This window comes from Oncorhynchus masou, chromosome 12 (assembly GCF_036934945.1).
Source record: "Oncorhynchus masou masou isolate Uvic2021 chromosome 12, UVic_Omas_1.1, whole genome shotgun sequence".
Taxonomy (NCBI): domain Eukaryota; kingdom Metazoa; phylum Chordata; class Actinopteri; order Salmoniformes; family Salmonidae; genus Oncorhynchus; species Oncorhynchus masou.
In genome coordinates, this window is record NC_088223.1 from 39763370 (window position 1) to 39787430 (window position 24061).

Genomic DNA, 24061 nt, shown 5'->3' on the forward strand with positions numbered 1-24061 from the left:
TTTACAACATTGGACCGGGGACACGAAAAAGTTTAGCACAGCTGGCCTGAAAATAAACATGGTCACATACCACGGACATAAGCATGCTTACAGTATCTGTCTACGCAAGACTTAAATCACTGTATCCTTAGGCCTGCTCTCGCTCTCCCTCGCTCTCTCTCTCTGGCTGTCTCTCACAGTCTCTCACCAGCTGTGTGGTGTTATTCTCCCTCCCCTTAAGTTACCTTGGTAACCCATAACTTGGAAACATGCTATGTGGCTGAGCAACCGGAGGCGTAGGATAAGACATGCCTTTTACAAGCCCCCGGTCAGTCTATCTCAACCACATGTCAGTGGACATGTACACTAGCAGCCAGCCAATGGTCTTTCCTGTCTATGTCACTCATGTTATTGTCACCTAATTAAACAGCTGTCAGTGCTCAGGACCTGGGAGGCTGAGAGAGTGTGAAGAGAGCCATGGCAAGCCGACACGAAGGACATGGCTAGAAGATTGACACTATACATACTGTATCCTATGCCTATGGGTTTGAATTGAGTAGGCAGTTATTATTACAGTAGATTTCTAGATTGTATCAACCTGTTAATACCCAAAAGGAACAATCTAGAAATCTACTGTAATAATAACTGCCTACTCATCACTATGTATCAACCTGTTAATACCCAAAAGGAACATAGTGATGAGTAGGCAGTTATTATTACAGTAGATTTCTAGATTGTTCCTTTTGGGTATTAACAGGTTGATACATATAGTGATGAGTATACAGTATGTTCAAGGTCACTGAGCAAGGATGACCTTTGTTACATTTTCACTATAAGTGACCTTCAAATCATGGTAGGTGTGACTGAGTAACATTGCGCCTCGCAGCTTGAAACCAGCCAAACGTATCTCATAATTTGTTGAGCCCAGCAATCAACGATGTGCCATGATTGGTTGCCCATCTCAAAAACTACCTAATGATGCACAATCACCGTGGCGATGGCTGATGAGGGCGTAATCCACCTGTTGTGCTCCATGATAAATGCAGCCACTCTTTTGTTTTCTTTGATTGAGTCTCTCATCCCGTCTTTTTTTCTACCATAATTACAGAATTTTCCTTCCACTGAAGTGTCAAGGAAGTTCTGGCTTGTTTCTCCTGTAGATCCGTGCCTCTCTCTGCTTGTCTTTTTTGAAAGGATGCTTGTGATCAATTTTAAAGACAGCGGAGCACTATGCGTGTTCCAAGTCCCTGTAAGTGTGTGTGTGTGTGTGCGTGTGTGCACCTGTGCAAGTGAGTAAGTGACAGGAAACATAAACAGATCAAATAGAGGGACAGAGTCAAGAAAATAATATTGAGAGAGAGAATCAGCAGCACCAGGTTATTTTGAACCCACTCAAGACTCTGGTTAGTTGGTAATGACAGCTTCCTGTTTGTTGAGGAGGAGAAGTGGTTTGAGCAATGTGGACTGTGGTTGTACAACCTGTTTTCTGGGCCCCCTGCCACACTGTGCAACCCTGTGTGTCAGACCAACCTGACACTGCATGCTGCTGTAGATGTGTTTTATATGTGTTTCAGGTCAACACCTGTTCAATTTCAGGCCTCCGCACACCATAATGGAACTCGCTCATAAATTCTGGGAAATCTACAGGGTTTTTTAGGTGACTGGTCCCATCTTATAAAGCTCACAAATCACTGGGAAGCCACTGATGACTGGGAGGAATCAAACAAACATATAATGCCTTTCTCTCTTTGGGTGAGTTGTCAATTTTCAACCCACAAAGGCTCATGGGAAATGAAATGTACCTTCGGAATAGACTCCGCGAAAAGAACCATGGGAAGATTTGAGTTAAGGTTTATACGGCTGCATGTGTTTTAGATGGTGCTGTTGTGGAGGTTGAGGGACTCTCCTAGCCTGGAATCCAACAAGTCCATTTCACCATTCATATCAGGATTTCAGGCTAGTACTGATATTTCACATGCCTTTTATGTCTCTTTATATGAAGTCACTCGGCTCTGTCATATTCTCACATGGTCTCTCCTATTATTGCTATGCGGATGACATTCAACTTCTCTTCTCCTTAGCCCCTTCTAATGCCCAGGTGGTGAAACTTATCTCTGTGTGCCTGGCAGATGTCGGCCCACCACCTCAAGCTCAACCTAGACCAAAAGGAGCTGCTCTTCTTTCCGAGAAAAAAGTCTGTCCACTCCAAGACCTCCCCATCACGGGTGACACTCCACTGTGCCCCCCTCCCAGAGTGCAAAGAACCTTGGTGTGACCCTGGACAACACCATGTCGTTCTCTGCAAACATCAAAGCAGTGACTCGCTGCTACAGGTTCACGCTCTACAACATCCCGAGAGTGTGACCTTTCCTCATACAGAAACAGAGCAGATCCTTATCCTGGCACCTGTCATATCCCGTCTAGGCTACTGCAACTCTCTGTTGGCCGGGCTTCCTGCTGGTGCCATCAAATCCCTGCAACTTATCCAGAATGTCGCAGCCCGCCTGGTGTTAAGTTCTAACATGTCACCCCACTCCACCGGCTTCCAGATGGAGCTGGCATCATCTTCAAGACCATGGTACATGCCAACGGAGCAGCAAGGGGAACTGCACCTGCTTACCTTGGGGCTCAAACCCTACATCCCACCCAGAGCACTTCGTTCCACCACCTCTGATCTCCCGCTCAGCCCAGTGAAAGCTCTTCTCTGTGCTGGCAACCCAATGGTGGAACAAGCTTCCCACTAGAGTTCCTGCCCATCTTTTGAAAATCTCAGAAACCCGACCTCTTTGAAGAATACCGCAAAAAACTATCATGCCATCGTCAGCGCTTTGCTGATCAACACTTTGTTGAGGGAAAATGTACTTGATACGATTGTGATGTTTGTTGTCTCAGCTACAGTTGAAGTCGGAAGTTTAAATACACTTAGCTTGGAGTCATTAAAAGTCGTTTTTCCACCACTCTACACATTTCTTGTTAACAAGCTATAGTTTTGGCAAGTCAGTTAGGACATCTACATTGTGCATGACATGACACAAGTCATCTTTCCAACAATTGTTTACAGACAGAGTTTTCACTTCTAATTCACAATTCCAGTGGGCGCAGAAGTTTGCATACACTAAGTTGACTGTGCCTTTAAACAGCTTGAAAAATTCCAGAAAAGTATGGCTTTAGAAGCTTCTGACAGGCTAATTGACATCATTTGAGTCAATTGGAGGTGTACCTGTGGATGTATTTCAAGGCCTACCTTCAAACTCAGGGCCTCTTCGCTTGACATCATGGGAAATTTTTTTTTTTTTTTTTAAATCAGCCAAGTCCTCTGGAAGAATAATAGACCTCCACAAGTCTTGTTCATCCTTGGGAGCAATTTCCAAACGTCTGAAGGTACCATGTTCATATGTACAAACAATAGTACGCAAGTATAAACACCACGGGACCACGCACCCGTCATACCGCTCAGGAAGGAGACGCGTTCTGTCTCCTAGAGATGAACGTACTTTGGTACGAAAAGTGCAAATCAATCCTGGAACAAAAGCAAAGGACCTTGTGAAGATGCTGGAGGAAACTGGTACAAAAGTATCTATATCCACAGTAAAACGAGTCCTATATCGACATTACCTGAAAGGCCGCTCAGCAAGGAAGAAGCCACGGCTCCGAAACCACCATAGAGAAGCCAGACTATGGTTTGCAACCTTTTGGAGAAATGCCCTCTGGTCTGATGAAACAAAAATAGAACTCTTTGGCCATAATGATCATCGTTATGTTTGGAGGAAAAAGGGGAAGGCTTGCCAGCCGAGGAATACCATCCAAACCATGAAGCACGGGGGTGGCAGCATCATGTTGTGGGGGTGCTTTGCTGCAGAAGGGACTGGTGCACTACACAAAATAGATGGCATCATGAGGAAGGAAAATGATGTGGATATATTGAAGCAACATCTCAAGCCATCAGTCAGGAAGTTGAAGCTTGGTCGCAAATGGGTCTTCCAAATGGACAATGACAACCAGCATACTTCAAAGGTGTGTCAAAATGGCTTAAGGACAACAAAGTCAAGGTATTGGAGTGGCCGTCACAAAGCCCTGACCTCAATCCAATAGAAAATGTGTGGGCGAGCAAGGACGCCTACAAACCTGACTCAGTTACACCAGCTCTGTCAGGAGGAATGGGCCAAAATTCATCCAACTTATTTTGGGAAGCTTGTGGAAGGCTACCAAAAACATTTAACCCAAATTGAGTGCATGTAAACTTCTGACCCACTGGGAATGTGATGAAAGAAATAAAAGCTGAAATAAATAAATCTCTCTACTATTATTCGGACATTTCACATTCTTAAAATAAAGTGGTGATCCTAAATTACCTAAGACGGAATTGTTACTAGGTTTAAATGTCAGGAATTGTGAAAAAGTGAGTTTAAATGTATTTGGCTAAGGTGTATGTAAACTTCCGACTTCAACTGTACCTATCTTAAGATGGATGCATAAATAAGTCACTCTGAATAAGAGTGTCTGCTAAATGACTCTAAATAGAATAACTATTTTCCTGCTATTGAAACGTATACCCTCAATATATTACATCTTCTGTTTTGTTATAGGCTTCATCACTCAACGCAGAGTGTAGAGGTTAGGGAAACATAGGTACTCAACCAATTGACAACATACAGTAAGTGGATGTCACTTTCGCATACTAAATTGTATTGTCGCATTAGTTAACACAAATACTTACCTGCACATTACCTCGGAGTGAGAGAGGAACTTTTTACAGAATTACTTCACACTCTACTTTGTGCTTTGAAAACCCAAATGATATCTACCAGGGGTTACTGGGAGCAGTTTCATTAGAGCCAAGCCATTTATCCTCACTGACTATTCATTAGATAGCGAATGCAATTAGACTGGTTTATGGGTAATTAACAGTCATCTCTTCAATTGCCTGTACGCCTTTAAATACCACGTCAATAATCAAGCCTGATATGCGTATGCGTTGTTTAATAGAAAATGCTAATGGATGCACCTCTATTTGCACAGTCTCCTACATGGAAGTGGACAAGCATGTGGGAGAAGTTTAATAGCTTGAGTGGTGGTATGTTATGAAAATATAGTTGCTATGGTGGCAAGTTACGTGGAAATTAGGAAATGTCTATCAAACTTGCAATGGCCATTGGGCCTGGTCTGAGATTTGGTCAACACTGTGTGTGGCCCATGCGTTTGTTCTGACAGGGTTGGCCCAGCACTGGTGGTTTGGGTCTTATTTGGTTGTCAGCTATGGAGGAATGCAGAATGGGCCTCGCCTTTACAAATGAAGGTTTTTCACTGCCAACAAGAAGCTTTTACAAACCTTTTTTCTGCATAGGATTCTTGCTGATTCTTGCCTTGCACTGATGTGTGGAGTGTAAGAATTTTGAATTCAATGCTGCAGTATATGTTTATATGAACAACTTTGTGATACCACAGAACGCAAATAGTCAGGCTATTTTTTGAAATCCCAGTAAGGTAGCCAACATATAAACAAACAGTGTTGGAAAAAAACTATAATGATGGCATGTCTGACAAGGTACGGTGTCATGTCAGATCTGAATTGGGAGACTCTTGCAGCATGAAACACAGTCATTTCAAATGCATCCATCGACTTCAGCGATGTCATCTACAAAATAGCTTCCAATACTCCACTCAGCAAACTGGATGCAGTTTATCACAGTGCCATCTGTTTTGTTACTAAAGCACCGTATACCACCCACCACTGCGACCTGTATGCTCGAGTCGGCTGGCCCTCGCTACATATTCGTCGCCAGACCCACTGGCTCCAGGTCATCTACAAGTCCATGCTCGGTAAAGCTCCGCCTTATCTCAGTTCACTGGTCACGATGGCAACACCCACCCGTAGCACGCGCTCCGGCAGGTCTATCTCACTGAGCATCCCTAAAGCCAACACCTCATTTGGCTGCCTTTCATTCCAGTTCTCTGCTGCCTGTGACTGGAACGAATTGCAAAAATCGATGAAGTTGGAGACTTTTATCTCCTTCACCAACTTCAAACATTTGCCATCTGAGCAGCTAACCGATCGCTGCAGCTGTACATAGTCTATCGGTAAATAGCCCACCCAATTTTACCTACCTCATCCCCATACTGTTTATATGTATTTACTTTTCTGCTCTTTTGCACACCAATATCTCTACCTGTACATGACCATCTGCTAATTTATCACTCCAGTGTTAATCTGCAAAATTGTAATTATTCGCCTACCCCCTCATGCACACAATGTATATAGACTCAATTGTTTTCTACTGTGTTATTGACTTGTTAATTGTTTACTCCATGTGTAGCTCTGTGTTGTCTGTTCACACTGCTATGCTTTATCTTGGCCAGGTCGCAGTTGCAAATGAGAACTTGTTCTCAACTAGCCTACCTGGTTAAATAAAAGGTGAAAAAACAAGGGGCCAATCAGCAGTTGAAACAATAATAAAGTGTATTCCCCTCCACTGTTTTGGTAGAAAGATGAGCGATGGGGCTATAGAAATATAAACTCTTAAATTCAGAGACAGAGCTATGGATGCAACGAATCCATGATATCAAAATTATAGTTTTTAACCATGTTTTGAGGCTATACAGTGTTTTTTTAAAACTTTGTTTAGAAACATTGGAGCTAAGCAGGGTAATATTGGGGTTTTGATGAGGTACAACAGTGCAACTAAGCTCATGAGGCATTTATAAGTTACAGTGCCTTCAGAAAGTACTCATACCCCTTGACTTATTCCACATTCTGTAGAGTTACAGCCTGAATTCAAATTCAAATTCTTAAAAAAAAAACATCTCACCCATCTACACACAAAACCCCATAATGACAAAGGGAAAACATGCTTTTAGAAACATCTCATTTACATAAGTATTCACACCCCTGAGTCAATACATGTTAGAATAAACTTTGGCAGCGATTACAGCTGTGTGTCTTTCTGGGTAAGAGAGCAAAGAGTGCAAAGAGCTTTGCACACCTGCATTGTACATTATTTTCCCATTATTATGTTCAGAATTCTTCAAGCTCTGTCAATTTGGTTGTTGATCATTACTAGACAACCATTTTTATGTCGTCATAGATTTTCAAGCAGATTAAAGTCTAAATTTTAATATGTTATATTGGATTTGCCCCAAAGATAACACTTAGTATTTTTTGCAGTACTTTAGTGCCTTGTTCCAACAGGATGCATGTTTTGGAATATTTATATTCTGTACAGGCTTCCCTCTTTTCATTCTGTCAATTAGGTTAGTATAGTGGAGTAACTACAATGTTGTTAATCTATCCTCAGTTTTCAGCTATCACAGCCATTAAACTCTAACTGTTTTAAAGTCACCATTGCCCTCATGGTGAAATCCCTGAGACGGTTTCCTTCCTCTCCGGCAACTGAGTTAGGAAGGACGCCTGTATCTTCGTAGTGACTGGGTGTATTGATACACTATCCAAAGTGTAATAACGAACTTCTCCATGCTCAAAGGATATTCAATGTCTGTATTTTTTTTTACCCATCTACCAATAGGTACATTTCTTTGCGAGGCTTTGGAAAACCTCCCTGGTCTTTGTGGCTTGTCATAAGAAAGGTATTGAATACTTATTGACTCAAGCCATTTCAGCTTTCAATTTTGATGAATTTGTAAACATTTTGAAAAACATAATTGAACTTATGGGGTATTGTGTGTAGGCGAGTGACAAAACAAATCTCAACTTAATACATTTTAATTTCAGCCTGTAACACAACAAAATGTGGAAAACAAATGTGGAAATGTGGAAAATAGGCAATGTATGTTCTTCAAGAATCATTGGGTACATATAATTCATACACTGCTCAAAAAAATAAAGGGAACACTTAAACAACACAATGTAACTCCAAGTCAATCACACTTCTGTGAAATCAAACTGTCCACTTAGGAAGCAACACTGATTGACAATAAATTTCACATGCTGTTGTGCAAATGGAATAGACAACAGGTGGAAATTATAGGCAATTAGCAAGACACCCCCAATAAAGGAGTGGTTCTGCAGGTGGTGACCACAGACCACTTCTCAGTTCCTATGCTTCCTGGCTGATGTTTTGGTCACTTTTGAATGCTGGCGTTGCTTTCACTTTAGTGGTAGCATGAGATGGAGTCTAAAACCCACACAAGTGGCTCAGGTAGTGCAGCTCATCCAGGATGGCACATCAATGCGAGCTGTGGCAAGAAGGTTTGCTGTGTCTGTCAACATAGTGTCCAGAGCATGGAGGCGCTACCAGGAGACAGGCCAGTACATCAGGAGACGTGGAGGAGGCCATAGGAGGGCAACAACCCAGCAGCAGGACCGCTACTTCCGCCTTTGTGCAAGGAGGAGCACTACCAGAGCCCTGCAAAATGACCTCCAGCAGGCCACAAATGTGCATGTGTCTGCTCAAACGGTCAGAAAGACTCCATGAGGGTGGTATGAGGGCCCGACGTCCACAGGTGGGGGTTGTGCTTACAGCCCAACACCGTGCAGGACGTTTGGCATTTGCCAGAGAACACCAAGATCGGCAAATTCGGCAAAGGTGTCCTGTGCTCTTCACAGATGAAAGCAGGTTCGCACTGAGCACATGTGACAGACCTGACAGAGTCTGGAGATGCCGTGGAGAACGTTCTGCTACCTGCAACATCCTCCAGCATGACCGGTTTGGCGGTGGGTCAGTCATGGTGTGGGGTGGCATTTCTTTGGGGGGGCCGCAAAGCCCGACTGCCATTAGGTACTGAGATGAGATCCTCAGACCCCTTGTGAGACCATATGCTGGTGTGGTTGGCCCTGGGTTCCTCCTAATGCAAGACAATGCTAGACCTCATGTGGCTGGAGTGTGTCAGCAGTTCCTGCAAGAGGAAGGCATTGATGCTATGGACTGGCCCGTCAGTTCCCCAGACCTGAATCCAATTGAGGACATCTGGGACATCATGTCTTGCTCCATCCACCAATGCCACGTTGCACCACATACTGTCCAGGAGTTGACGGATGCTTTAGTCCAGGTCTGGGAGGAGATCCCTCAGGAGACCATCCGCCACCTCATCAGGAGCATGCCCAGGCGTTGTAGGGAGGTCATACAGGCACGTGGAGGCCACACACACTACTGAACCTCATTTTAACTTGTTTTAAAGGACATTATATCAAAGTTGGATCAGCCTGTAGTGTGGTTTTCCACTTTCATTTTGAGTGTGACACCAAATCCAGACCTCCATGGGTTGATACATTTGATTTCCATTGATCATTTTTGTGTGATTTTGTTGTCAGCACATTCAACTATGTAATGAAAAAAGTATTTAATAAGAATATTTAATTCATTCAGATCTAGGATGTGTTATTTTAGTGTTCCCTTTATTTTTTTGAGCAGTGTATATAAGTCCAAACACGGATGTAGCAACTGCTGATTGTCTCTTTAAAACTAGAAACAATTATGGTCAAATTTGCTTTCAGGAACTATGTGTGAGAGTCGTCATCTCTGCAAAATAGAACCCATCATACTCACCTTATTCAGCTTTTCAATGAAACTAGGACCTGAAGATAAGACTATCAAAGGAGCTCAGTGCTGCAGAATCCCACATAGAGGAAGAAAGGAGAGAACATCAGGCTGGCATCTTAATGGAGGGAGATGAAGATCACTTGTCATACATAGTGTCCTCTGTAGTGGTCAAAGGCCCTTCAAAGATCCCAACGGGTGAGAAGAGAGAGGGATGAGGTCAGTGGAGGCTGCTGATAATGGAACAAATGGAAACCATGTGTTTGATACCATTCCACATATTCCGCTCCAGCCGTTACCACAAGCCTGACCTCCCCAATTAATGTGCCACCAACCCCCTGTGGATGAGGTAGAGGAGGGGGTTACCGAGAAGGGTCTGTCTGAGGAGGGTGGGGAGAGTGGAAGAAGTGGAGTCCATTTTGTGGCCAAAGTGAAGTGCACTCTCATAGGTGTAGTTTTGATGAACAGTGCCCTTCAGCCAGTAGATGTTGAAGATACAAGATTCTGTACAGAAGTGTTGGGGTAACACTATATGACAGTGTTTCCCAAACCCGGGCTTCAGAACCCCAAGCGGTGCACGTTTATTTTTTTGCCCTAACACTACATAGCTGATTCAAATGATCAAAGCTTGATGATTAGTATATTAGTTGGTACCGAGGACCGAGTTCGGAAACCCAAACTATATGGTGAGATTGAATAATTACACTTCAGGATGTCCACAACATGAGAAAACTGCAGTTCAGTCCAACAGGCATAAATATAAGTAGCATAAATTGCTAGCTTGCTTGTGTTGATGCTAACTAGGCGACCATTAGCTAGCTAGCCAAGGTTATCAGAGGAATATATGATTTTCCAAGTAAAACATGTCCATTGCAGCTGATAATGAGCATAGATTAGTTGACAATAGCCACTGTATCATGCACCTCCTGAGTATCAATTCACTACAGTAAGTCATTAGTATTTTGGCGACGGGTATCTTAGCGGTAAGAGCGTTGGACAAGTAACCCAAAAATTGCTAGTTCTAAAATGTTATTTATAATATGCAATTCATACTAAATCATAGGTATTGATTAAAATCAATGTATACAATGTACATAATGAGAAATTGCTGGCAATTTTATCATGACTCAAACTTTACCATTTCATAATATTAATGACCTATTTATCTTTTGTTCTTAATTTCGTTGCAGCCCTCCCATATATGCAACATTTGTATTTACATTTTTTGTTAGGATGAAATTGTGATATGCAAAGAAAAGAAAAGTATAGAAATGTGACCGTCAAATTAGGAAGAGAGAGAACAACGTTGCCATGTGTTTACATGCGGTCTTTTTGTTTGTGGTTGTTTGGTTAGTGTGATATGTTGTATGTGTATTAATAAAACAATATCCCACATTTAAAAAAAAAAGGACATCCACAAATGAATACAGACAATACGGGTGGCAGGTAGCTTAGTGGTAAAAGCGTTGGACCAATAACCAAAGCCAACTAGGTGAAAAATCTGTCAGTCTGCCTTTGAGCAAGGCACTTAACCATAATTGCTCCAGAATCGTTGTCAATAATGTCTGATCCTTGACCGTGACCCCACTCTCCGATGGAAAAGTTGCAAAAGTCGTATTTCCATCTCACACCACATATTTGTACAGGTTATACACTTGGAAGGGGGGGTAAGAAAGTAAGAAGTACAGTGGGATAAGAAAAGTGACAAAGCAATTAATAAGCATACTATGGTTGATAGAGAGAAGGATAGACAGTGAGTGAGTGAGTGAGTGAGTGAGTGAGTGAGTGAGTGAGTGAGTGAGTGAGTGAGTGAGAGTGAGTGAGAAAGCGAGCGAGCGAGGGAAAGACTAGGGAGGTGAACGACTGAGCAAGTGAGCCAGTGCATCAATAATAGAAAAAACAATTGAAAGAAAGAGGAGAAGAGACTTAGTAGTCCAGATCCCTCGGTGTCCCCCCTCCAGCAGAACAGGCCCTTGGATTGCAGCTCTAACTCTCTATGTAGGCAGAGTTTCCTCTTCCCCGTGAAATAACAGGGATTCATTCCCTCCATGGGAATTTCCCTAGGTGGTTAACATCTCCCATTTATTCTACCCAGCTGAGCAGAGGGATTGTGTTTTTGAAGAAAATAAAAGCTTATTTGATTGGAACGTATGCTGTTTTGCAATTTTAATCTGCACCCCATGTCTTCCTTACTGCCATTCTCTTATCTTTCTCTAGCTTATCTTTCTCTGGCACGGTACATTCTTCATTTGTCACTTCTTTTAAACCCTTTTGGGCAAGCTGTCAAGTCTGTTTGTCTTCATTGTTTTGATTTGAGGCTTTCACTCCGCTGAACCCTTTTTCTTCACATTGAATGACAGACAAAGTTAGTGTTTTCTGTTTCACATCTTTGCACAGCCTGATGAGGTTGCTTGGATTCGTTCAATTACACTTGTCTGTCAGTCAGATCAGCCTGGTCTCATAGAATAGACGTAACATAGTAAATGTAAATCCGGGACACTCAAATTAGTATGATATGTTACGTTTGGTATGGTTAAATAAAACAGAATGTTATTTATAAGAAGGGTGGTTGGTCAAGGTGGATGGGTAGGCAATTGCATTTCGTAACATATATTCATTGGATAAGGGACATCCCCCCCCCCCCAAAAAAAAATATCCACACATACGAATTAATCACAGACTGGTATTGTGGAGATATTGGCTACATCTGATTTGTATAAAGACGGTACAATTATGGGTCTGAATGAATTAAAGAATAAGACCGGCTTCACCAACCATTTTAGAATAATTCAGATTGTACAGGCAGTCAAATTGGCAGATAGAACAGTTACATTTAAAAAAAATGATTTGAACAAATTGGAGAGTTTCATAAAAGATCTAGGGTTTATAAATTCTTAAAAGAAAAAAAAAGGGGACTACACCTTCCCTTAAGCGAGAAATGGGGAAAAGATTTGAAGTTATGGAAAAAAGTGTGGGAAATCTGCTTTAAAACATGCAGAGAGTCTTAACACAAATGGTTCAGTATAATATAATTAATAGATCTTACTGGACTCCTAAAATGTACAAGGAAAAAAGTACAACCAATAGCACAATTTGATAGAGATGTACAGTGCATTCGGAAAGTATTCAGACCCCTTGACTTTTTCCACATTTTGTTGCGTTACAGCCTTATTCTAAAATTGATTAAATTAGCCCCCCCCCTCACCAATCTACACATAACATCCCATAATGACGAAGCAAAAATGTTTGCAACAGTATAAAAACAAACTCCCAGAAATATCACATTTACATAAGTATTCAGACTCATTTCTAAGCACTTTATTGAAGCACCTTCGGCAGCAATGACAGCCTTGACTCTTCTTGGGTATGATACTACAAGCTTGGCACACCTGTATTTGGCGAGTTTCTACCATTCTTCTCTGCAAATCCTCTCAAGCTCTATCCGGTTGGATGGGCAGCGCCGCTGCACAGATATTTTCAGGTCTCTCCAGAGATTTTCAGTCGGTTTCATGTCCGGTTTCTGGCTGGACCAATCAAGGACATTCAGAGACTTGTCCCAAAGCCACTCCTGCGTTGTCTTGGCTGTGTTTAGGGTTGTTGTGCTTTTGGAAGGTGAACCTTTGCCCCCAGTCTGAGGTCCTGAGCACTCTTGAGCAGGTTTTCGTCAAGGATCTCTATGAACTTTGCTCGGTTCATTTTTCCCTTGATCCTGACTTGTCTCCCAGTCCCTGCCGCTGAAAAACATCCCCACGGCATGATGCTGCCACCACCATGCTTCACCGTAGGGATGGTGCCAGGTTTCCTCCAGGCGTGACACTTGGCATTCAGGCCAAATAGTTCATCTTGGTTTCATCAGACCAGAGAATCTCGTCCTTTAGGTGTCTTTTGGCAAACTGCAAGTGGGCTGTCGTGTGCATTTTACTGAGGAGTGGCTTCCATCTGGCCACTCTACCATAAAGGCCTGACTGGTGGAGTGCTGCAGAGATGGTTGTCCTTCTGGAAGGTTCTCCTAATTCCACAGAGGAACTCTGGAGCTCTGTCAGAGTGACCATCAGGTTCTCGGTCACCTCCCTGACTGAGGCCCTTCCCTCCCGATTGCCCAGTTTGCCAGCTTTTGGATGAGTCTTGGTGGTTCCAAACTTCTTCCATTTTAGAATTATGGACCTTTGTGGAGACCTTCAATCCTGCAGACATTTTTTGGTACCCTTCCCCAGATCTGTGCCTCGACACAATCCTGTCTCGGAGCTCTACGGACAATTCCTTTGACCTCATTGCTTGGTTTTTGCTCTGTCATGCACTGTCAACTGTGGGAATTTATATAGACAAGTGTGTTTCTTTCCAAATCGTGTCCAATCAATTGAATTTACCACAGGTGGACTCCAATCAAGTTCTAGAAACATCTCAAGGATGATAAATGGAAACAGGAAGCACCTGAGCTCAATTTCGAGTCTCATAGCAAAATGTCTGAATATTTATGTAAATAAGGTATGTGTAATAGTGCCTGTGTGTAGTTGGTGTTGAGGAGTCAAGCGCAGTACAGCAGATATGAGTAAATAACGTAATTTACTCAAATATTCACAAATACAACACAATCACTCACAAACAAACATGGGGGAACAGAGGGTTAAATAATGAACAAGTAATTGGGGGAATGAAACCAGGTGTGTAAGACAAGGACAAAACAAGTTGAAAATGAAAAGTGGATCGGCGATGGCTAGAAGGCCGGTGACGTCGACCGCCAAAACGCCGCCCGAACGAGGGACCGACTTCGGCGGAAGTCGTGACAGTATGGATGGATTAAATACAAAATTATCCTGATCAATCTACACAGAATACCCCAAAATAACAAAGTGAAAACAGGTTTTTATTTCATCTATTTTAGAACAAGGCTGTAAAGTAACAAAATACGGAAAAGGTCAGGGGGTCTGAATACTTTCCAAATACACTGTAAATAAGATGATGCTGGGCTTGTTCATATGTTGTGTCCTAAATTGGAATCAAATTGGAAAATAATATTCTCTCTACTTCAAGGAGCAATAGGAATGGGATTACATACAAATGCAGCCTCTGTCTTGCTGAGAATGAACTTCCCAGAAAATACACCAAACGCTTCCATCCTCAGGTCACTAACTCTCATTGTTAAAAGGGTCATTTCAAGGCATTGTAAAGAAGAGCACTTGCAGTCATTTGAAGAATGGCTCAAACTGTCATTGACCACTGTCAAATTTGAAAAAGATGACTGCAAAAGTAAATGGGAATCTAAAGGAATATGAAAATAATTGTCCACTGAATCAGGGGAAAATGTTATCTATAATATCGAATTAATACTAATCACATTGATAAAGTTATTTATACAAAATCAATATAACATTCAATAATATGTACATTTACTGTAATACCAGTAATGTACCTAATGAGAAATTGCTAGCGATTTTATCATGACTCTACCATTTCATGATATTAATTACTTATTTATTTCTTGTTCTTTAAAGTTTTTTTGCAACCCTCCTGTATATGCAACATTTGTATTTACATTTTTTTGTCAAATTAGGAGGAGAGAGATCAACGTTTTCATGTGTTTACATGTGGTCTTTTGTTTATTGGTGTTTGGTTACTGTGATATGTTGTGTGTTGTAAAGATATTATTAATAAAAAATATTCATAATAAAAAAAGGACATCCAAAAACGTATACATACCATACTAAACAAAAATATTAACGCAACATGAAAAGTCTTGGTCCCATGTTTCATGAGCTTAAATGAAAGATCATTTCCCGTATGCACAAAAAGCTTATTTCTCTCAAATGTTGTGCACAAATTAGTTTACATCCCTGTTGGTGAGCATTTCACCTTTGCCAGGATAATCAATCGACCTGACAGGTGTGGCAAACAAATAAGATGATTAAACAGCGTGATCATTACACAGGTGCACCTTGTGATTGGGACAAGAAAAGGCCACACTAAAATGTGCAGTATGCCAAATATGTCTCATGTTTTGAGAGAGTGTGCAGTTGGCATGCTGACAGCAGGAATGTCACCAGAGCTGTTGCAAGAGAATTGAATGTTAATTTATCTACCATAAACAGACTTCAACGTCATTTTACAGAATGTGGCAGTACGTCCAACAGACCTCAAAACCACAGACTATGTGTAACCACACCAGGACCTCCACATCCGGCTTCTTCACCTGCGGGATCATCTGAGACCAGCCACCTGGACAGCAGATGAAACTGTGGGTTTGCACAACAGAAGAATTGTCAGAAAACTGTCAGAAACCATCTCAGGGATGGTTTCTCATCTCATCTGCGTGCTCGTCGTCCTCACCAGGGTCGGCATCGCTACCTACTTCAGTGGGCAAAAGCTCACCTTTGATGATGAATACTGGTTTCATATGTACCGTGGAGATGGCTGACAGCATGTATGGCATCGTGTGGGCGAGTGGTTTGCTGATGTCAACGTTGTGAACAAACAGAGTGTCCCATGGTGGCTGTGGAATTATGGTATGGGCAGGCAGAAGCTATGGACAATAAAAACAATAGCATTTTATCGATGGCAAATTGAATGCACAGATACCATGACGAGATCCTGAGGCCATTGTCGTGCCATTCATCCGCCGCCATCACCTCATGTTTCAGCATAATAATGCACGGCCCCATGTCACAAGGCTCTGTACACAATTCCTTGAAGCTGAAAATTGCCCAGCCTGCATACTCACCAGATATCTCACCCGTTGAGCATGTTTGCGATGCTCTGGATGGACGTGTACGACAGCATGTTTCAGTTCCCACCAATATCCAGCAACATCGCACAGCCATTAAAGAGGAGTGGGACAAAATTCCACAGGCCACAATCAACAGCCTGATCAACTCTATGCAAAGGAGATGTGTCACGCGTCATGAGGCAAATGGGAGTCACACCAGATACTGACTGGTTTTCTGATCCTCGCCCCTACCTTTTTATTAAGATATCTGTGACCAACAGATGCATATCTGCTTTCCCAGTCATGTGAAATCCATAGATTAGGGCCAGATTAACCTTTACTATGTTGATGGCTACCTCTGAGTCCAGGTTGGTTAGATACGTGCTCTGTCACTAGAAGCACACTCCAAAACAAAATTGAACGAAGAACAGAGCTTTTAAACCCCCTGGGCACACACTGGCTGAATCAACGTTGTTTCCACGTCATTTAAATTAATTTACGTTGAACCAACGTTGAGTAGACGTTGAATTGATGTCTGTGCCCAGTGAAACAGTCCTTCCTGTTATTCTTTGTGTCCACCCGGCACTCTACCCAGAATGTTCTTATCTCTGCTCATCGACAGCACACCACCAGACCATCTCATAGTAGAGTACGTGTGTCAGTGTCTGCCTCCACAGAGAGAAAACCACAGCGCTCTCTCATGTGGCTATTTACCTTTTTGCCAGGGATGTCTGTTCAGAAGTCTGTGTTGAATGACTCCCTTGGCGTAAGATGGTGGGACAAGAGGTGCTCAGTGCTGCCTGAAACCCAAGCCTCTCACTGATGCCCTACTCTGGGAACATCGTGCGCCGCGTTAAGTCAACTTGGCTGCGTCCGAGTGCAAATATTTACGGAGCGCTGCTTGGAAGCGGTACTGCTGGCAGGGGCTCACACAAGCCTCCAAACCTCCAAAAGAGACATTAGGGAACGCTGGGGGATGAATTTGGGGAATGTGCAGGACGTGGGGGTTTCTATGTCTCTGAGTCTTTCCACAGCCTAGGCCTCTTTATTACGATGGACTTGATTGATCAGGGAATGTGAAGGGGAATTTTGAGAGTAAAGTGTACATATTCGCTCTGTTGATTTACAGTAAACTGACGGCTGTATTTGACAGCTGGACGGGGTGTTGTGATAATTATCAGGTACAGCCTTCCTGGATTCTTTCTTAGTCATATTAAATCTGTCAGTCATTGTTGTACTGTAGTGCGGTAACCATAGCAACTCTCATACTCTTGTGAATAGGGAATTGCCTTTCTTTGTTTCTTCTGTGGCAGTCGTGTAATGTGCTCCTCACACCCAAAAAGCTGCACATTGTTCAGTACTGACATTCACCGTTCCTCACCACCATTCCCAAACATCAAATAAGATAGAAATCCCAAGAAGCATTGCATTGTCGGTTATAGTGTTTATACAAAGTTAATGTGCCGTCACTGACTATGTATCTGCAATATGACATGACGTCTATAGAGTAGTATACAAGTTGCAGTGTCACCCATAGTCATATAAGTATTCAAAAAATGTAGAACTAAGAACAGATATAGCCATTGGTTCACTCCAGACCTCACTGCCCTTGACCGGCACATAAACACTGGACCCTCTCCTTCTAAAATTATCTGCCGCAATTGTTGCAACTCCTATTACTAGCCTCTTCAACCTCTCTTTCGTATTGGCTCAGATCCCTAAAGATTGGAAAGCTGCCGTGGTCCTCCCCCTCTTCAAAGGGGGAGACACCCGAGACCCAAACTGTTACAGACCTATATACATCCTTCCCTGCCTTTCTAAAGTCTTTGAAAGCCAAGTTAACAAACAGATCACCGATCATTTCTAATCCCACCGTACCTTCCCCGCTATGCAATCTGGTTTCCGAGCTGGTCATGGGTGCACCTCAGCCACGCTCAAGGTCCTAAACGATATCATAACCGCCATCGATAAAAGACATTACTGTGCAGCCGTATTCATCGACCTGGCCAAGGCTTTCGACTCTGTCAATCACAGCATTCTTATTGCCAGACTTAACAGCCTTGGCCTCGCCTGGTTCACCAACTACTTCTCTGACAGGGTTCCATGTGACAAATCGGAGGGCCTGTTGTCCGGACCTCTGGCCGCTATGGCCTATTTATTGCCTTACCTCCCTAATCCTACTTAATTTGCACACACTGTATATAAAGACTTTTCTATTGTTATTGACTGTATGTTTGTTTACTCCATGTGTAACTCTGTGTTGTTTATGTTGCACTGCTTTAGTTTATCTTGGCCAGGTCGCAGGTGTAAATGAGAACTTGTTCTCAACTGGCCTACCTGGTTAAATACAAAATAAATAAATAAACCATCTTTCACAGGGTTAAACCATCTTTCACAGGGTTAAACCATCTTTCACATGGTTAAACCATCTTTCACATGGTTAAACCATCTTTCACATGGTCTGCTTGGTCAGGGGTCTCCAACCCTTTTCCTTCGCCCCAACCCCCATTTATAACAACTTGGTTCAGTTTAATCAACCAGCTAATTATTATAATCAGGTGTTCTAGAGTAGAGTTGGAGTGGAAACCTACAGGACGGTAGCTCTCCGGGAACAGGGTTGGAGAGCCATGGACTAAGTGCTTCAGAGCCTAATGTTGCTGCAATAACTACACTTCAGCTTAATTCACACTTCTTTTTCTTTCTTTTTTTCCTTCTTTTTTAACAACTGTTGTTGTCATTTAATTATGACAAACCTGTATGTGGAAAATTGGTAGCTTAGGTGTTCTTCGGTCAGTCGCTATCGAATAGGAGGTGAGCCCCTTGCAGGTGTAGTGATAATGTAATGTCTGTGTCTGTCTGTTTGTTTGTTTGCAGCGCCCTGCTGCCTGTCCAGCTGGACCACAGGGAAGCTCGGGGCTACCAGGGATAAAGGTGAGGAATCTTAATGACAGACAATGAATGAGTACATACAGTGGCTTGCAAAAGTTTTCACCCCCTTGGCAATTTTCCTAATTTGTTGCCTTACAACCTGGAATATATATTTTTTTTTGGGGGGGGGGGGGGGGATTTGATTTACACAACAATTTGATTTGCCTACCACTTTGAAGATACAAAATATATATTTTTTAAAGTATAAGGTTACAACATCCCTTTTGCAGGTCACCAGATTGTTTCTACTCTTTTCACAGGGAAATAGTGTAGCGTACACACAATTACACTGCTAGAGGGCAGAGAGAGAGATTTATCATTTCTTTCAATTCCAGTTGTACCATATAAACATGCATATAAAATTATATACAATGATGCTTAAAGGGAAACTTTACCCCTTGACACTATTTGGGGTGTTTTTCCAGTCTCCCTACATAATTATGAGTGATGAGAGATGTTTAAGGCATAATTGTGCACCATAGCGGTATTATATATTTTTCTCACCGGAAAAGTTCAACCAATGACATTGGTTGATTGAGCCGGTTGTCTGATCTAACAATGCATGGAGTCATGTTTTTGTACAAATTATTGTGGCCTTTGTGTTTTGCCGATTGCATGATCACACTAGCAGTGAGTAGATATGGTGGTCCTTGTTCAATGGACCATTGTCTCAACGATGTTCCTATCTGCCACGATATTGCAGGATATCTAGGTTGACCCATTTACCCTGGCTCTAAGCAAGAATAGAAAGAGGAGTAGGAGGCCCCTGTGCACAACTGAGCAGGAGGACAAGTACATTAGAGTGTCTAATTTGAGAAACAGACATCCCACAAGTCCTCAACTGCCATTAAATAGTACCCGCAAAACACCAGTCTCAATGTCAACAGTAAAGAGCCGAGTCCTGGATGCTGGCCTTCTAGGCAGAGTTGCAAAGAAAAAGCCATATCTCAGACTGGCCAATGAAAAGAAAATATTAAAATGGGCAAAAGAACACAGACACTGGACAGAGAAACTCTAACTAGAAGGCCAGCATCCCGGAGTCGCCTCTTCACTGTTGACATTGAGACTGGTGTTTTGCGGGTACTATTTAATGAAGCTGCCAGTTGAGGGCTTGTGAGACACCTGTTTCTCAAACTAGACACTCTAATGTACTTGTCCTCTTGCTCAGTTGTGCACCGGGGCCTCCCACTCCTCTTTCTATTCTGGTTACAGACAGTTTGCGCTGTTCTCTGAAGGAAGTAGTACACAGCGTTGTACGAGATCTTCCGTTTCTTGGCAATTTCTCACAGAACAAGGATAGACTGAAGGGTTTCAGAAGAAAGTTATTTGTTTCTGGTCATTTTGAGCCTGTAGTTGAACCCACAACTGCTGATGCTCCAGAAACTCAACTAGCCTACAGAAGGCCAGTTTTATTGCTTCTTTAATCCAAAAAAAAGTTTTCAGCTGTGCTAACATAATTGCAAAATGGTTTTCTAATGATCAATTAGCCTTTTTAAATGATAAACTTGGGTTAGCTAACACAACATGCCATTGGAACACTGGAATGATGGTTGATGATAATGGGCCTCTGTACGCCTATGTAGATATTCCATAGAAAAATCTGCCATTTCCAATTACAAGTCATTTACAACATTAACAATGTCTACACTGTATTTCTGATCAATTTGATGTTATTTTAATGGACAGAAAATGTGCTTTTCTTTAAAAAACAAGGACATTTCTAAGTGACCCCAAACTTTTGAACGGTATCGTATATATACACTACATTACCAAAAACATGTGAACACCTGCTGGTCGAACATCTGAAAATCATGGGCATTAACATGGAGTTGGTTTTCCTTTTCTGCTATAACAGCTCCACTCTTCTCTCTTCTGGGAAGGCTTTACACTAGATGTTGGAACATTGCCGTGGGGACATGCTTCCATTCAGCCACAAGAGCATCAGTGACGTCAGGTCACTGATATGGCTCGCAGACTGGGTTCCACTTTATTCCAAAAGTGTTCGATGGGGTTGAGGTGAGGGCTTTGTGCAGGCCAGTCAAGTTATTCCACACTGATCTCAACAAACATTCCTGTATAGACCTTGCTTTTTGCACGGGGGCATTGTCATGCTGAAACAGGAATGGGCCTTCCCCAAACTGTTGGCACAAAGTTGGAAGCACAGAATCATCTAGAATGTCATTGTATGGTGTAGCATTAAGGTTTCCCTTCACTGGAACTAAGGGGCCTAGCCCGAACCATGAAAAACAGCCCCAGACCATTATTCCTCCTACACCAAACTTTACAGTTGGCGCTATACATTCAGGCAGGTAACATTCTCCTGGCATCCGCCAAACGCAGATTTGTCTGTTGAACTGACAGATGGTGAAGCGTAATTCATCACTCCAGAGAATGCGTTTCCACTACAAGCTTTACACCACCCCAGCCAACGCTTCGCTTCTCGCATTGTGATCTTAGTCTTGTGTGCGGCTGCTCTGCCAAGGAAAGCCATTTCATGAAGCTCCCGAAAAAAAACACTTCCTGTGCTGACGTTGCTTCCAGAGGCAGTTTGGAACTCGGTGATGAGCGTTGCAACCGAGGACAGCCAATTAGTACTCGCTACGCGCTTCAGCACTCGCGGTACCGTTCTGTGAGCCATTCTGCTGTCAATGTTTGTCTATGGATATGCAAGGCTGTGTGCTTGATTTTGTACACCTGTTAGCAACGGGTGTGGCTGAAATAGCCAAATCCACTCATTTGAAAGGGTTTCTGCATAGTTTCCACCTAGTTTTGTATATATAGTGTGTATGAAGTGGGTTAAACAGTATGTAAGCAGTATTAAAGTGACCGGTGTCCCATGTCTATGTACATAGGGCAGCAGCCTCTAAGGTGCAGGGTTGAGTAACCGGGTGGTTGCTGGCTAGTGACAGTGACTAAAGTTCAGGGCAGGGTATTGAGCGTTCATCCAATAGGTCTACAGGATCTGTACTACTAAAGCTGGTGTCAAGGTCATCAGCGTCATCATCATCATCATCATCATCATCAGCAGGATTAGACTGTAGGATGTACACTAGTCAGTGATTAGTCAACACTTTACCACTTTTTTGTCCCCATCAATAGACACTAAAACACGGTACTGTACCCACCCATCCACCTCTTGTCAATAGATCATGCATTCCAACCTTCAGACACCAGTCAGTAATCACCACCATCCCCTCCTTAATAATAACTCTGCTTTTGCATGAACAATCAACTAAGCCTCCATAATACAGAGAAAACTACAGGAGAAGTTGTAGCCTACTTATAAACACACCAACCATGACAACAAATTCTTATTCTTAGCACCATATACTTATTTGCTCATGGTGGAGTCATGGAAAGACTTAGCAAAGGTGACTTACACTAGTTCCTGGTGCTGAGCTTGATGTTGTTGCCACTGCAGATGTTGATGGGATCGGACTCTGTAAATAGAACACGTAGGCCAGTCACGTTACCCTCTGCAGTAGTTAATTAGCTAGCTAACGGTTAGATACGGTCCAGTAGACTGTAGCTAACGTGACCTTATGTAAGCTTGCAATGTTAGAAAATCAGATTGCCAGATAGCAGCTGGCTAATTACACTAATTTGCTTTGGAATTTCTAACCAGTGTATTTTGACCCTTACAAAAAACGGTTGCAGTTTTGAAACTGCAGTAAAAGTGCACTAGCTGCAGTCGACTGTGGTATTTTGTAATTGCAGAATAATTGCAGTGTACTGCAGCTGAACTGCATTTACTCTAACTTACTGACGTAAATAAAAGGTGTTATTTGGAAGCAGTATTTGCAGCACAATGCAATTATACTGCACTCTAACTGCAGTTATACTGTTCCCTGCGCCGATGACATGGATCTCGATTAAGGCAGCCCCCCGCACCTCTCTGATTCAGAGGGGTTGGGTTAAATGCGGAAGTCACATTTCAGTTGAACGCATTCAGTTGTACAACTGACTAGGTATCCCCCTTTCCCTTTACTGCACTATCTTTTTCATAAGGGGAAAGCTTGCTCGATTTTGGTTTAGATAAACAAATGTAGATCGCAAGCTTGTTAGCTAGCTAGATAAGTTGGCCACGTTACCTCTGCTCAACTTCTAAATCCGAAGAAATGTTACCTCAGGAGCCCGTGCTTGCTGGTAATTTGCACATCCAAGTGAACTCTTAAAAATAAAAAAAGCTAAAGAACTCACTTCTCTTTGTATTGACATTGCCCTTGCCTTTGAATGAGGACTCAACTATTTTGCCAGTTCACTTCACCTATTTTGTGGCCAAGGTATTTTTCCAATGTTCACTCAATGCACTCTGGGTTTGTGCGGGACAAGCTACTCCATCAGAACGTGTAATCGGACAGCTCGATATACCTACTTACATTTTGGAAGCGAATCGATTGGTGAAGACATAATAGTAAATAATAAAGAGCAGAATAAATAAATAGCAGAAGAGTAAATGCAGATTAAATAATACTGTAATTGAAAATTGTACTGTAATTGAAAATTAGCGCTAGCATTGATTCACCAAATATGTTGTCTTCTTATACTATTTAAACTCCACAATAGAATAAACAGCGTGAACCTGTTAGCCTATATTGCAAGCAAATAATCTGCACATCGTGTCAGTACAAAACGCCTTACATATTTTGTTATCTCTGTGCATCCTTATCAATTGCTTATCTATATTCAAAATCAGCACAAGTTGTTTTCTGCGAACCTGCACATCACCATCCTCTCTTTTGCGGAACCAATGTGAGGGGTTATAGCTGGAGAAATGGTGTTGCAGTAGTCGAGTGTGTTCACATTGCCCTACAAAAGGGAACCGGACCACGGAATTTGAGCGAGTACGAATGGTCGGAGCTACAAACTATTAAAAGCTGTCTATGAAAAAAAGCTTGCGTTTTCCTCTGTGACGCTCACAAGCTACACAAGAGCCGTCAGAATGTAAGGGGTTCTTCTACAT

The 24061-nt window shown here is 42.4% G+C and overlaps 1 long non-coding RNA gene across 3 annotated transcripts in view; it reads left to right on the forward strand.

Annotated features, from left to right (window-relative positions):
• Positions 1-24061, forward strand: part of LOC135550065 (uncharacterized) — a 78450-nt gene that overhangs the window by 16705 nt on the left and 37684 nt on the right. For all 3 annotated transcript variants that reach the window (XR_010457062.1, XR_010457064.1, XR_010457063.1), the window contains exon 2: positions 19045-19101. This is a non-coding gene — a long non-coding RNA (uncharacterized LOC135550065). The remainder of the gene's footprint in view (positions 1-19044; positions 19102-24061) is intronic.